The 12278-nt window shown below is 47.1% G+C and overlaps 1 protein-coding gene across 5 annotated transcripts in view; it reads right to left on the bottom strand.

The window, feature by feature from the left end:
- The window catches only part of LOC138513917 (zinc finger protein 3-like), a 168868-nt gene that overhangs the window by 115961 nt on the left and 40629 nt on the right, over window positions 1-12278 (bottom strand). The window lies entirely within an intron of this gene.

The following is a 12278-nucleotide window of genomic DNA, read 5'->3' as shown; positions in this document are numbered from 1 at the left end:
TTCCCCCTCTACACTTGCACGTTCAGTACACTCACAAGCCATAGTAGGTTTGTCTCCCCTTCATTATCATTACTTGTTGTACTATTAGAGCAATTATTGATCCTTGCTCATATTCATGGTCTACCATAATAAGTGTACAATAAATAAATGTATTAATTGCGTACAGCCACTGCAGATAGGTGTCATACATGTGCCCAATTCACCAGTGTTCATGGCCTTGTAGTTACAGTCACCCAGCAGCCATGTACACTATGGTGTTTTCTGCCCCCGCCAATTCAACAGTGCATGTGGCCCTGTAGTTATACTCACCCAGCAGCCAGGTATGCTATGGTGTTTTCTGCACCCCCTCCCCAATTCAACAGTGCACAGGGTCTTGTAGTTACACTCACCCAGCAGCCAGGTACGTTGTCCACTGTGACGTGCCATGTACACTGGCAGCGTGGAGTTGCGCAGGACCACGGAGTTGTTGGTTGAACTGGGAAATCTGGCACAGCAGTGGGTGATGAGGTGGCAGGCATCACACACCATTTGCACATTCAGTGTGGTAGAGTTTTCTGTTCTGGTACACTGACTCAACAGCATTTCTGGCCATCAGCTCCACATGTGTGCAGTCCAATGCACCCATCACGTTGGGCATACCCGCGAGGGGAATGGAAAGCAATTTCAGTGGCATTGACCTGGTCAGCTGTCCTGGGTAGGCTGATGTGATCTCCAACATGATGCAGGAGTGCATCGATGACCCGAAACAGGACAAGCGAAAAGCAGGGTTGCGATAGCCCATGCAGTTCACCGTGTGTTGGTATGTGCCTGTGGCTGGGAAGTGTAGCACAGACACTACCTTGAGCATGAGGCGGGATGGCTGTACGGATATGTATCAGGCTGACCAGGTCCACTATGGAAGTTATGGTGTCCCGGTCTAGCCGGTACAGGGTGTGGATCTGACTTTGGCTCAGGTTGAATGGTGTGGCCCTTATGCGTGGTATTGTTGGCTGCCTGCAACCTACTGTACATTATGGTTTTGCTGGTCCATGATGGCACTTCTTCTCAAGTGGCCCCGCCGCATCCTCTCCCTCTCTGCCTCCTCAAGTAGTAGGCCTGGATGCAGGGCCTCCTGCTCCAGTACTGCTAGCATGGTAGTGTTGGAAGGGGTGTGGGGATGATCCTTTTGCACTGTTGCAGTGCTCATTGGGGCCATCTGGGCTGATTTTGGATACCTGTGGCAGGTTTCTACACACTACTTAACGCCTGGTCCACGATGTCAGTGTTTCTGGCGCTGTGTTTATGGTGCTACCGGCATGTCCATGACGGTGTTTGCCGGTGCGTGGAGCTCGGAATGTGCACTTACTGACGGCATGCCAGTCTCTCAGGCACGGCATATAGGTTTCTCTGCAGATTCGGGCCACAGTGTTGCCGGATACGGTGGGTCACTTGCGGTGACTGTTAGCAGCATCACAACTCAGACTATGCCGGACGGGAAAAAGGTGCTTGTACGGAGCGACCGGCAACGCTATTTCTGGACCGGCATACTTGTAATGAGGCCCAATGCCTGAATCCCAGCATCACAATAGCCCCATGGTGAAAGCTCGGATAGCTCAGTGCCAAGTTCCATCACAGTGTAATGTGCACTTACATGATGTAGACACCACCTTCCAAGTTTTGTCTTGAGTGCAGGTTATCCATTTTAGTGGCCAGGCTATGTGGTAGTGCAAATAGACAGTTAATTGTTGCCATGCAGTCTATTCCACTTAAGAGTTCCATACACCACAGCCCACCAGCTGTGTACAATACTCGGGACAATGGGAGCAGGCCATGCAAATTCATAAAAATCCCACTACCCGCAGGGCGAGTTCGTTAGCGCACATATACTGTCTAAGGGAAATGCACTTGCCCCACGGTGATGGTTGACAAAATATTTATCAGTACTTTCTGTAAAATGGTGCATGTCATCATAAGCACGCTCCATATTTCGTGCAATGCTGGCAACCAAATGCCAGCCAGGCACAGTGAAACCTATTTGCCATTTAATGCAAACAAGTTCGTTTTCAGCAAATGTTAAATATCCCTATTCTCACCAGTAAGGATCGGTAGCATGCAAACGGTACTCACCCTTCATAAAATCTCCTCACCTATGCGAGTGGGCTAGTAGATTTTGTGAGCCCTGTGGGAGAACCACGTACTTTGGTGGTATAAGGATAGGCACAACTCACCTCCCTACTTATTACAGTACGAAACGGCTAAGGACACTGAATCTCTTTGTTTTCCAACGTATCACTGCAAACTAGTAGTCCCACATTAGCAAAATACAATCATAATACTGGCAGTCCTCTGCATGGAGTCCTATGAAATTGGGAATGACCGTTGTTGCCGGCAACTGGATATCCCAGTAATATTGTGCTATCAGGCGCCGGTAACGGTAGTTTTGTTTGCTGGTATCCTGGCAGATTTAACGCCAGGATACCGGCCAACTCAGGATGGCCCCCATCGTCTTTAGAGGGTGAAGCAGAAATGTTTATTTCTTTTTTATCTGTTATCTTATGTTTATTATATGCTTTGGCGAAAGGTTTGTCATGTGCAAGCCAAGCACTTAAAAAAAAAAAAAGAATAGCGTTATATTTGATGTCATCATTTTCTCAATACTTCTAAAAGGTTTCAATGTCTGTAACATATGTAAGGGTGCAGAAGTAAGGCTCAGACACAATGGTAGCATATTTGTGGGTATAGACTTTTAATAATCAAGAAAGCGTTGGACAAATACCTGTCTATCCCGAAAGCTAAGAGCGTTCTCCCTGCCTCAATGAAAACTAGTGTAATTGTCAGAATGTCCAAAACTACAAATTCTGTCACTGTTGTGTCATAAAAGCCTACTTCTGTCCCTAACACTTATAACTCAAACCAACTGTGCAAGGATGAACTCTTCCTCAAGGTAAAGTGTTCTTGGCAGTTCCAATGAACATAAAGGTTCCCAGTCTCTTGTGTAATCAGAAGGTGTAGAAATAAATAATGTTCACCAATGTAAAGCTTCAAGGCTAGGGTTGGGTTGCTTAACCGTAGACCTTTTATCCCAGTTTTCTTATTCATGAGCTCTTGAGCCCCTTGTATCTACTTAGATAAATGTCACTTGGTGATTCAAAAAATTAGGTTTCTTTTAGTCACAGTTCTCTATCCTACCAACTTGGTACAGTTTGATATCAAGTGTCGGATTCCTTCTATCAGTTCCAGGGTCCTTCTCACTCAATTCTCTCATGTGGTTGCAGGTCCCAAACTCAAGATAGCTTGGTTCACTCTCCTGCCAAGTTACCAGACTTGCAATATAGCTTGGTTCACTCTCCTGCCAAGTTACCAGACTTGCAATATAGCTTGCTTCACTCTCCTGCCATGCTAGTATCCTCTCAAGGCTCATGTGGGTGCAGGTCCTCGACTTGCAATATAGCTCAGTTCACTCACCTGCCCAGCTAGTGTCCTCTCATGGGCTTTTCTCTCATCAAGGGTTCCAGACCCTCTTATTCTTCATTACATTAGGCTCTTGCTTTTCATATGGGTGCAGGTCCCAGACTCATTTATTTATTTTGAAGCTTATATAGCCCGCCAAGACTGAAGGCATCAGGGCACTTTCTTACAGGATATGAATGTTACATTTGTTACAGAGACAGGTAAGAGACAGACATAAGGTATCAAATCACAGTACATATAGATAGCATGAGGAGGATATGGATGTTCCATATGTTACACGAGTGGGTAAAAAACCAACATTAAGTAGTCAACGAAAATACATATAGATAATGTGAGTATGTTAAGATACCGCAAGGGCTGTCAGTTGGGAGAACTTAGTTATTAGGGATTTGCGTGAAGAGATGCATTTTGAGTTGTTTCCGAAAGATCCAGAATGATTCCTGAGCCCTAAGCAGGAGCGGAAGGGAGTTCCAGAGTTTACTGGCAATAGTGGGGAAGCTTCTGCCTCCTGCATTTTGTAGCTTGAACCTGGGAGTGGCGAGGCAGTGCTGATAAGCTGCTCTAGTTGGTCTAGAATGTTTTGTCAATATGATGATGTTGGATAGGTAGGGGTGGGCATCTGGTGAAGGCATTTGTGGGTTAATGCGAGTGATTTAAACATGATGCATTCAAGTACTGAGAGCCAGTGTTGTTGGAGTCTAAATGCAGTTATGTGTGCCGATCTGGGGATGCTGAGGGCGGCTCCAAGGGCGTGGTTTTGGAGGACCTGTAGTTTCCGGATTTTCTGTAAATTGGTACCATCTAGAGCGTTGCAGTAGTCAAGGCGCGTAAGGACTAGGGCTCTGGCTAGAGTAAGACAGCTGTCCTGTGAGAGGAATTTTCTACACGCAGTAATGAGCTTGCATGTGTATGAGGTGGCAGATGTGGTGGCGTTAACTTGTTTATTGAGAATGAGTGAGGAGTCCAAGTAGAAGCCCAGCGTTTTTACCTCTTTAGTAACTGTAATGGTGTGTCCATCTATGGTGAAGGATTTGAAACGGTTGTTAAGTTCGGCGATTCTGTGTTGACCGCAACTCAGTCTTATCGTCATTTAGGCATGGCCCATGCTGCACCATCCATGCTTGGATAGAGAGGTATATAGAGTTGACGGTGGCTGTGTCTGAATCATTGTCTCCGGTTATAGCGGTGAGGGCCTGGGTATCGTTTGCATAGTTAGTGTAGGTGACACTCAGTCGGTCGAAGAGGGGCTTTGTGAAAATATTGTACAGAGTGGGGGCCACACAGGAGCCTTGAGACACTCCGCAGGTGACTGGGGTAGAGGGTGCTTCGGCTTTGGGGGAGAAGACTTTAATAGTTCTGTCACTAAGGAAGGATTTTATCCAGAGTGAGGTGTTAGATGAGAAGTTTGCTGATGATGTTAAATGTTTACACAAAATATTATGGTCCACCAGATCGAATGCAGCGGAGAGGTCTAGCAGAAGAAGCACAGCTAATTTCCCATTGTCCCTCAGGTTGTCCATTTGGATTTTTGAAATCAGTAGTGCAGTTTCCATCATTTGTGTCCTTGGCGGAAACCAGATTGGCGTAGTCCCCAAATGTTTTTGACTTCCAGGTATTTCTGGATTTGCAGGTATGCTACTCTATTAATAATTTTCAGAAGAAATGGTACTGTTGTTATGGGGCAGTAGTTTGTGCGAGTGTTAGGGTCAAGGGTGGTTTTAAAAAAAAATAATGGTACTACCTAGGCTTTTTTTTAGGTCAGTTGGGACGCAGTTTTTGCAGGAGCAACTCCATCACACTGCTAGGTGTAAACCTAGCCCCTGGCCATTTATCCTGCTGCCCTTGCCCCCAGACGACCGCGCGGCATCCCACCGCTTTTCTCTCAAATTTTTCACTAAATTCGGTCCATTTTCGGACAGAAACAAAGTTTTCTGGCCCTTCTGACCGCACCAACGCGTCTCTGCCTTTGTTTTCAACGTGGCTGTCCCCTCTCCAAGATGGCCGTCCGAGACAAGACAACCTCAATTCACGGGAAGCAGCAGTCACTGGTCTGACCGGATTGGCTGGCCTTCATAGCCAATCCACCCTTGCCGGCAGGCGAGAGCCGACCTTAGGAAGAAGGCCAAGGAAAAAGGCTGCTGATAGAGCTGACCGAGCGTGCCGTGCTTCGGGCTGCGCCAGGTCTCTATGAGCTAATTCCCCTTCACGCACCCTGCTGCATACTCATCTCTACCCAAGGACAACTGCTGCCTGTACTGCCCGATGCAAGGTGAGATTGATATGCCACTCATGACTCGATTTGTCTGTTCCCCCCCTGTTGCCTCGCCCCCATGAGACTTGCCTAAATATTCCATTATGCGGAACTGCCGCCTGTGCTATTTGAAGCATAACACCAGTCCATTGGTAGGCTATACTACACCCCAGCTGAGCGTATACTCTCTTAAAAGAGCAACGGTGCCCCCCATTTAACGTTGTATGCGGACACATGGTAACTGTACCTTACCCTCTCCCAGGCCTATTCCAATGCCAGCTTCCTGTCTGCATTGCATATCTGCACTTCCTATCTAGATCCATAACTGTAAACTGTAACCTATGTCATTACAAATGTATGCTTACGCCCACATAGAGCACACTGCACTGAAACAGCCCAGCAGGCTACTATACCCCTGCCACTACTGAAGCCACAGTCTGCCCCCCGTGGGTGCCCTGCAGCTCACATTCAGAGCTAACTAACTTCTCATGCTTATCCACTTGAAACTGCTCGCTGCCTCTTATAACTCTAAACACATTGTGCTACACTCAACCACGCATCGTGCCGTCTCACCTATCCTATTGTCTGCCATTCTTGGATATTCGAATCGAGGCACTGTAATTTTTTGACTGAACTGCCACTTGCCTTTGTCCTGCCATCACCTAGTCATTTGATGCCATTCTTGGATATTCAAATCTAGGCACTGTATCTCTTTGACTGAACTGCTACCCACCTGTTCCCTGCCACTGCCCAACCTCGTTGCCATCTCCTGTCGCACACCAGATGGCCACCCCCACACAGCTACCCTCCGATACTATGTTGACCAGGTCACCCTCCACTCACAACACTGACTCACACTCCCACACTCTCTCTGCCTCACCCCACCCAGCCATCCCAACATTCCTTCTTGTAGTCCTTACAATAATGGCCATCACACCTCCCAACTTACATCCAACACACCACACCCAGCATCTGGCACTTAATCCACTCACTACATCACCAGACTATAACAACACACAGTCTCACCCACCCAACCTAACTGTCAGACTACATCATCCTAGAAACCGAACGCTTCCCAGATACCTATCCTGCTCACCCACACCCATTGCATCAAGAAACACCTGACTAGGCACCCACACCGCACCACCACCCCCCACTAAAACAAGCAACCTCACCGCCCCTCTCTCCCCATCACCCCAACGTACACCTCCTCGCAACAAGTCCTTCTCTACCACTCACCACAACATACACACTGCACCCCATACCAGCACAAACAGAAAGGCTAAAGGTACACAATACCCACCTGTCAAATGTGCACTATTGAACACACGATCCTTACCTGCACATGCCTTAGAAATAAATGACCTACTCTCCACACACAATCTGGATCTCCTATGCATCACCGAAACGTGGCTCAATGATGCCTCCTGCCCAGCCATCGCACTAGCCCTACCCCCAGGATACACCATCCTTAGGTAAGATAGACTTGATAAGACTGGAGGGGGAGTCGCCCTCATCCACAAAGACACATTATCCTTTAGACTAGCAGAACACAGGATGCCAGCATTTCCAGCCCATGTGCTATCAGCCAAGCTCACGCTCTACCCCAACAACCTAATCAATATCCACATCCTATATAGAACCCCCGGTCTCCCAGCAGACTTCCAAGAGCACCACTCCCATATGCTCAGCAACAATATCAAAAAATCCTCCAAAATCCTCCTACTAGGAGACCTAAATCTAGGATTTAATGATCCCAAGGACAAACCTGCCACACTCTTAGCCAAAGAAATCGCAGACCTAGGATTCTCCCAAAGAGTCACCACCCCCACCCACTCCAAAGGCCGCACCCTTGACTGGGTCATGGATCACAACCTCAAACACAGCTCTACCATGGACGGACCACACTTGCATAGAATTCATCATCCCCACCAACCCCACCCCTAAGATTACTACCCACGCTCCACCCGCCATAACAAGAAGTTCCAAAAAACTCAGCGCAGAAAATCTGCGACCCTACCTCAAAAATCCCAGCCTAGCACCTCCTTTCTCTCAAGACCCAAATATACTGTCAGCAATCTTTAATGATACTCTCACCAATGCCATAAACTCCATAGCCCCATTAGAAAGCAAAAAAGAAAAAAAATAATTTCACTGCAACTCTTGCTTCTCAGATGAACTCCAAACCCTCCGATATATAAGACCCTCTTCAAACAAATAGCCCTCCAATATAAAAAAGCCATCTTAATAGCAAAATCTAACTCTTTCAACGACAGGATCTCAAAGGCCAACTCCCAAGCAAAAGAATTATTCGCTATCTACAACGAACTTGTCACACCCCCAGCTACCGCAGACGAAATAAATAAAGATAAAGCTTGTTGGGCGAGCATTCAGTCCGCCATGCTTAACAAAATAAAACTCCTCCAAAATAAAATTCAAAACCACTGCAAAGCCCCCCCCCCGAACCCAAAAACTAACAGCCCCACACCTGATAAGGGTATTATTTTCAGCCACGCCCGATTCGCAATCAGAGACATCACTATACCAGAGGCCCTTCATCGTATCAAAAACCTCAAACCATCTCTCTGTAAAGCAGACATCTGCCCTCCTAAAATCATCAAGGAATGTGCCAACAACCTAGCACCCCTTATTACTGCTTTCATTAATGCATCATTTCAAACAGGTATTATCCCAAACAGTCTTAAGGAAGCATGGGTGAGACCTCTACTAAAAAAGGCCACACTTGACCCAGCGCAACCAAACAACTACAGACCGAAACGACTGTCCCGTTCCTCTTGAAAATCCTGGACAAAGCAGCCCACAACCAGATCCAGTCATACATAGAAGCAAACACCATACTAGGCAAAAGAAAATCTGGCTTCTACATCGGGCACGGAACAGAAACAGCCTTACTAGACAGTAAAAATCAAATTTCACACATCATGGACAAAGGCAAACCCGCCCTGCTCCTTCTTCTTGATCTATCAGCAGCTTTCGACCTGGTAGATCACCAAACACTCACCACCCACCTCACTCACGCAGCCCACTTCTCTAAACAAGCAGCAACCTGGATCACATCCTTCCTCGAAGGTAGAGCCATGAAGGTCTACTCCGACACTGCAAATGCAGACCCTATCACTATAAACTGCGGTGTCCCCAAAGGTTTGTGTACAGCCCCAACCCTCTATAACCTCTTCACGAAACCCCTCTCCGACCTACTTGATTCCATGGGTGTTGCATATACCAACTATGCAGACGATATTCAAGTACTTATACCCCTATCTGGACTCTATCACCAAGACGCTAAGGCCCTCCACAACATCTATGCCACAATCCAATCGTGGATGGCACTCAATGGCCTCTGCCTAAACGGGGAGAAGACTGAAATTCTCATCCTGGGCCAGAAAAACACTAACGAAGCTTAACCCCCAGTACGCCAACTTCAACATAGACAACACAACCATCCCAGTATCATCTTCCGTCAAGACACTAGGGGTTCACATTGACGCAAATCTATCTATGAACAGACAAACCAGCGCCATAACCTCTGCATCAGCCCTCAGCATCAAACTCATCAACGCCATCAAACCTTACTTATCCGTGCCCAATCGCCTAGCCATAGCTAGAGCAACCATAGGCGCCAAACTCGACTATTGCAACGCTCTCCTAGCTGGCACCTCCGCCAAGCACATTCATAGACTGCAAACCACTCAAAACGATGCCCTAAGAGCCGCACTGAGCATCCCTAGAAGAGACCATATATCTCATGCCAGATGTGAAGCGCGGTGGCTTCAGGTCAAAGACCGCATTACCCTGAAAATCCTTACCATCACACATAGATGCATTAACAACACCGCTCCCACCTACTTAGCCGAAGCTATATCAAGAACCACTTCTACTCGCCCCACCAGAGCTCAGTACACCAACCAGCTACACATACCTTGCATCAAGAGAGTCACAGCTGGAGGGCTAGGCTTCTCTTGCATTGCACCAAAACTATGGAACTCACTCCCTGCCACCCTCAGAGCTGAAACTTCCATCTCCGTCTTCCGCAACAACCTCAAGACCACTCTCCTCTACGAGTACCGCGACCTCCTACCCTACCCCTGTCTTGTATATTATAACAAACACAAATGTAATATAACTATTTTATACACCTGTATATATACTGCTATCCCTGCTCACTATGTAACATATGTATGATTCACGACCCTGTAACTAAGCTCTGTACTGTAACAAGTGCCACAATGTCCTCGTTTGCTGTGCGCTATGTAAATGCGAATAAAAAAAAAAAAACAAACAAAACAATGAGGCATTGATAAGATTGGTGATGAATGGGTCTAGTTAGGGAGCTCAGTCTTTGATAACTGTAGGTGGGAAGGGGTCCCCTTGGCACCTTAAGGGTTTAAGACTAAGGATGATTTTCAAGACTTCTTGGATGGCGACTTCCGTGAATTCGAATTCGGGGAGCGCCTTGAAGTTGGTGGTGGTAGCGGGGGGGAGGAGGTTTATGAGTTTTAGTGAGGCTATTCTTTTTGTGTTCAATAATTACTTGGAGGTGACTGATTTGTTTTCAAGAGAATCTTTTTTTTAAAAACATATTTTTATTGCATTTTGGTGTCAAAAACATTCAGTCCAACACATGTCCGTAACATTCCCCCATCCCTTACCCCCCCGTCCTCTGGAAGGTCTCTGTATATTGATTGATCAGATGTCCAAGTTCAGTACTATCCAATTAAACAGGTCCAATATCCTAATTTTGTGTGGGCACCATTGTTCCATATAGTCCCCCTGTAGCTATTCCAAGGCTATGGCCAAGCCCGTCCTAAATCTCTGGCGGTCACCTGGATGTTGTACATGATGCGTTCCATGGCAATATGCGACCATATCCTTTGCAACCATTCCGTCCCTGTTGGGGAGAGGGGTCTTCTGCTTCCACTTTTGGCCGATGGCCAGCCATGCTGCCATTAGCAGACCCATGCAGTTTTGTTGCTGTGTTTTCGTCAAGGTTCTGTCTCTATGGTCCCAAAGGCCGCACATCCACACCTCCTCCCCTAGGTCTCCCGCACATGGAATTATCACCCCCAAGTGTGACTTGACATCTACCCAGAATTGTTGGCTAGCCGGGCAGTCCCACCAGATGTGTCTCCAGCTACCTTCTGCCCCACACTCTCGCCAGCATCTGTTAGGAGTGGTATTGTACATCTTACTTAGACATTCAGGGGTGTAGTGCCACTGTATTAGGATTTTCATCCACATCTCCCTCGTCTGGACTGCCCTCGTCATTTTGGGAATTGCCCCCCAGATGTATTCCCATTTGTGTTTTGGGATTTCGCCCCCGAGCGTGGTTTCCCACATTTTCATATATAGCCATTTAGTCTCTTCAAATTGTGCATTGAGAAATGTATACGTATATGACACAAATGTCTTGGGCCCTGCATTGTTCATTATGTATGTTTCAAACGGGGTCAGATTTCTCGTCGCTGCATGTTTGATCCGGGGGAACTAAGCCAGTTATATAGTTGCTCATACTTATATCTGTCCTTACTGTTGAGGCCGAGTAGAGCCGTGCAGTCTGCAAAGGTTCTAATCTGGTGGGTCCGATACATATCCCCTATCTTTGTGCAATCCGCCTCCTCCCATTTGTTAAATGCACCCACCTCCATGCCGGGTTGGAACTCTGGATTTCTGAACATGGGCATGAAGGGGGCTGGGTCTATGGTCAGCGTCTGTTTATGTGTAGCATTGTCCCATACCTCCAGCGTTGCTTTCAGAACTTCGCTCACTCGAACGTTGGGGTGCCGGTGTTCTTTTCAACCATAGCATATGGCACAGTCGCGTTGTGGCTACCGCTTTGTCTTGTGCTATCCACAGCTTCTGGGAGGAGTCAGGAATCCACTCTTTCAAAACCCACAGTTGAGCCGCCTCATAGTATTTGAGGAAATCGGGGAGGGAGCATCCTCCATTAATTCTATGGGCCTTGAGAACAGCGCTGGATATCCTGGGGGGTCTTGTTCCGCCAAATGTACGCAGTTATTGTTTTGGTTAGTTTTTTTGAAGAAGGTTGCCGGGACTTTAATCGGCAGTGCCTGGAACAAATACAGAATCCTGGGCAGGATCGTCATCTTCATTGCCGCAATACGGCCCCACCATGATGTTGAAAGGGGGTTCCATTTATCAATGTCCTTTCTGTTTTTTTCCCGTATTTGGGGATAGTTTTCTTCATAAAGATTCCATATGCGTGTGGTCAGGGTGTTTGACCCCGCTTGATGCCACCTTCAGTTGGAGGGCCGTTGCTTGGCAACAAATGGACTCCCTGTGTCCCTCCAGGATAAGCACTTCCGATCTCTGTCTGTTTACTTTTAGTCCAGAGATGATTCTGTAAGTCTCCACTTCCTGAAAAAGGGGCGCTAAAGATTTCTCTGGGTCTCCCAGGGTTACCATCATGTCATCCGCATATGCTGCCACTTTATGTGAGATCCCTCCCATGTCGATTCCTGTTATATCTGGCCTATCCCTTATTCGCTGCAGGCGAGGTTCCAGGAAGATCGTGTATAGGAGTGGCGAAAGGGGACAC

The sequence above is a fragment of the Ambystoma mexicanum genome, chromosome 12, assembly GCF_040938575.1.
Source record: "Ambystoma mexicanum isolate Mex_15411 chromosome 12, UKY_AmexF1_1, whole genome shotgun sequence".
Taxonomy (NCBI): domain Eukaryota; kingdom Metazoa; phylum Chordata; class Amphibia; order Caudata; family Ambystomatidae; genus Ambystoma; species Ambystoma mexicanum.
Note: the sequence above shows the minus strand (reverse complement) of the source record. Positions and strands in the feature narration are given on the sequence as shown.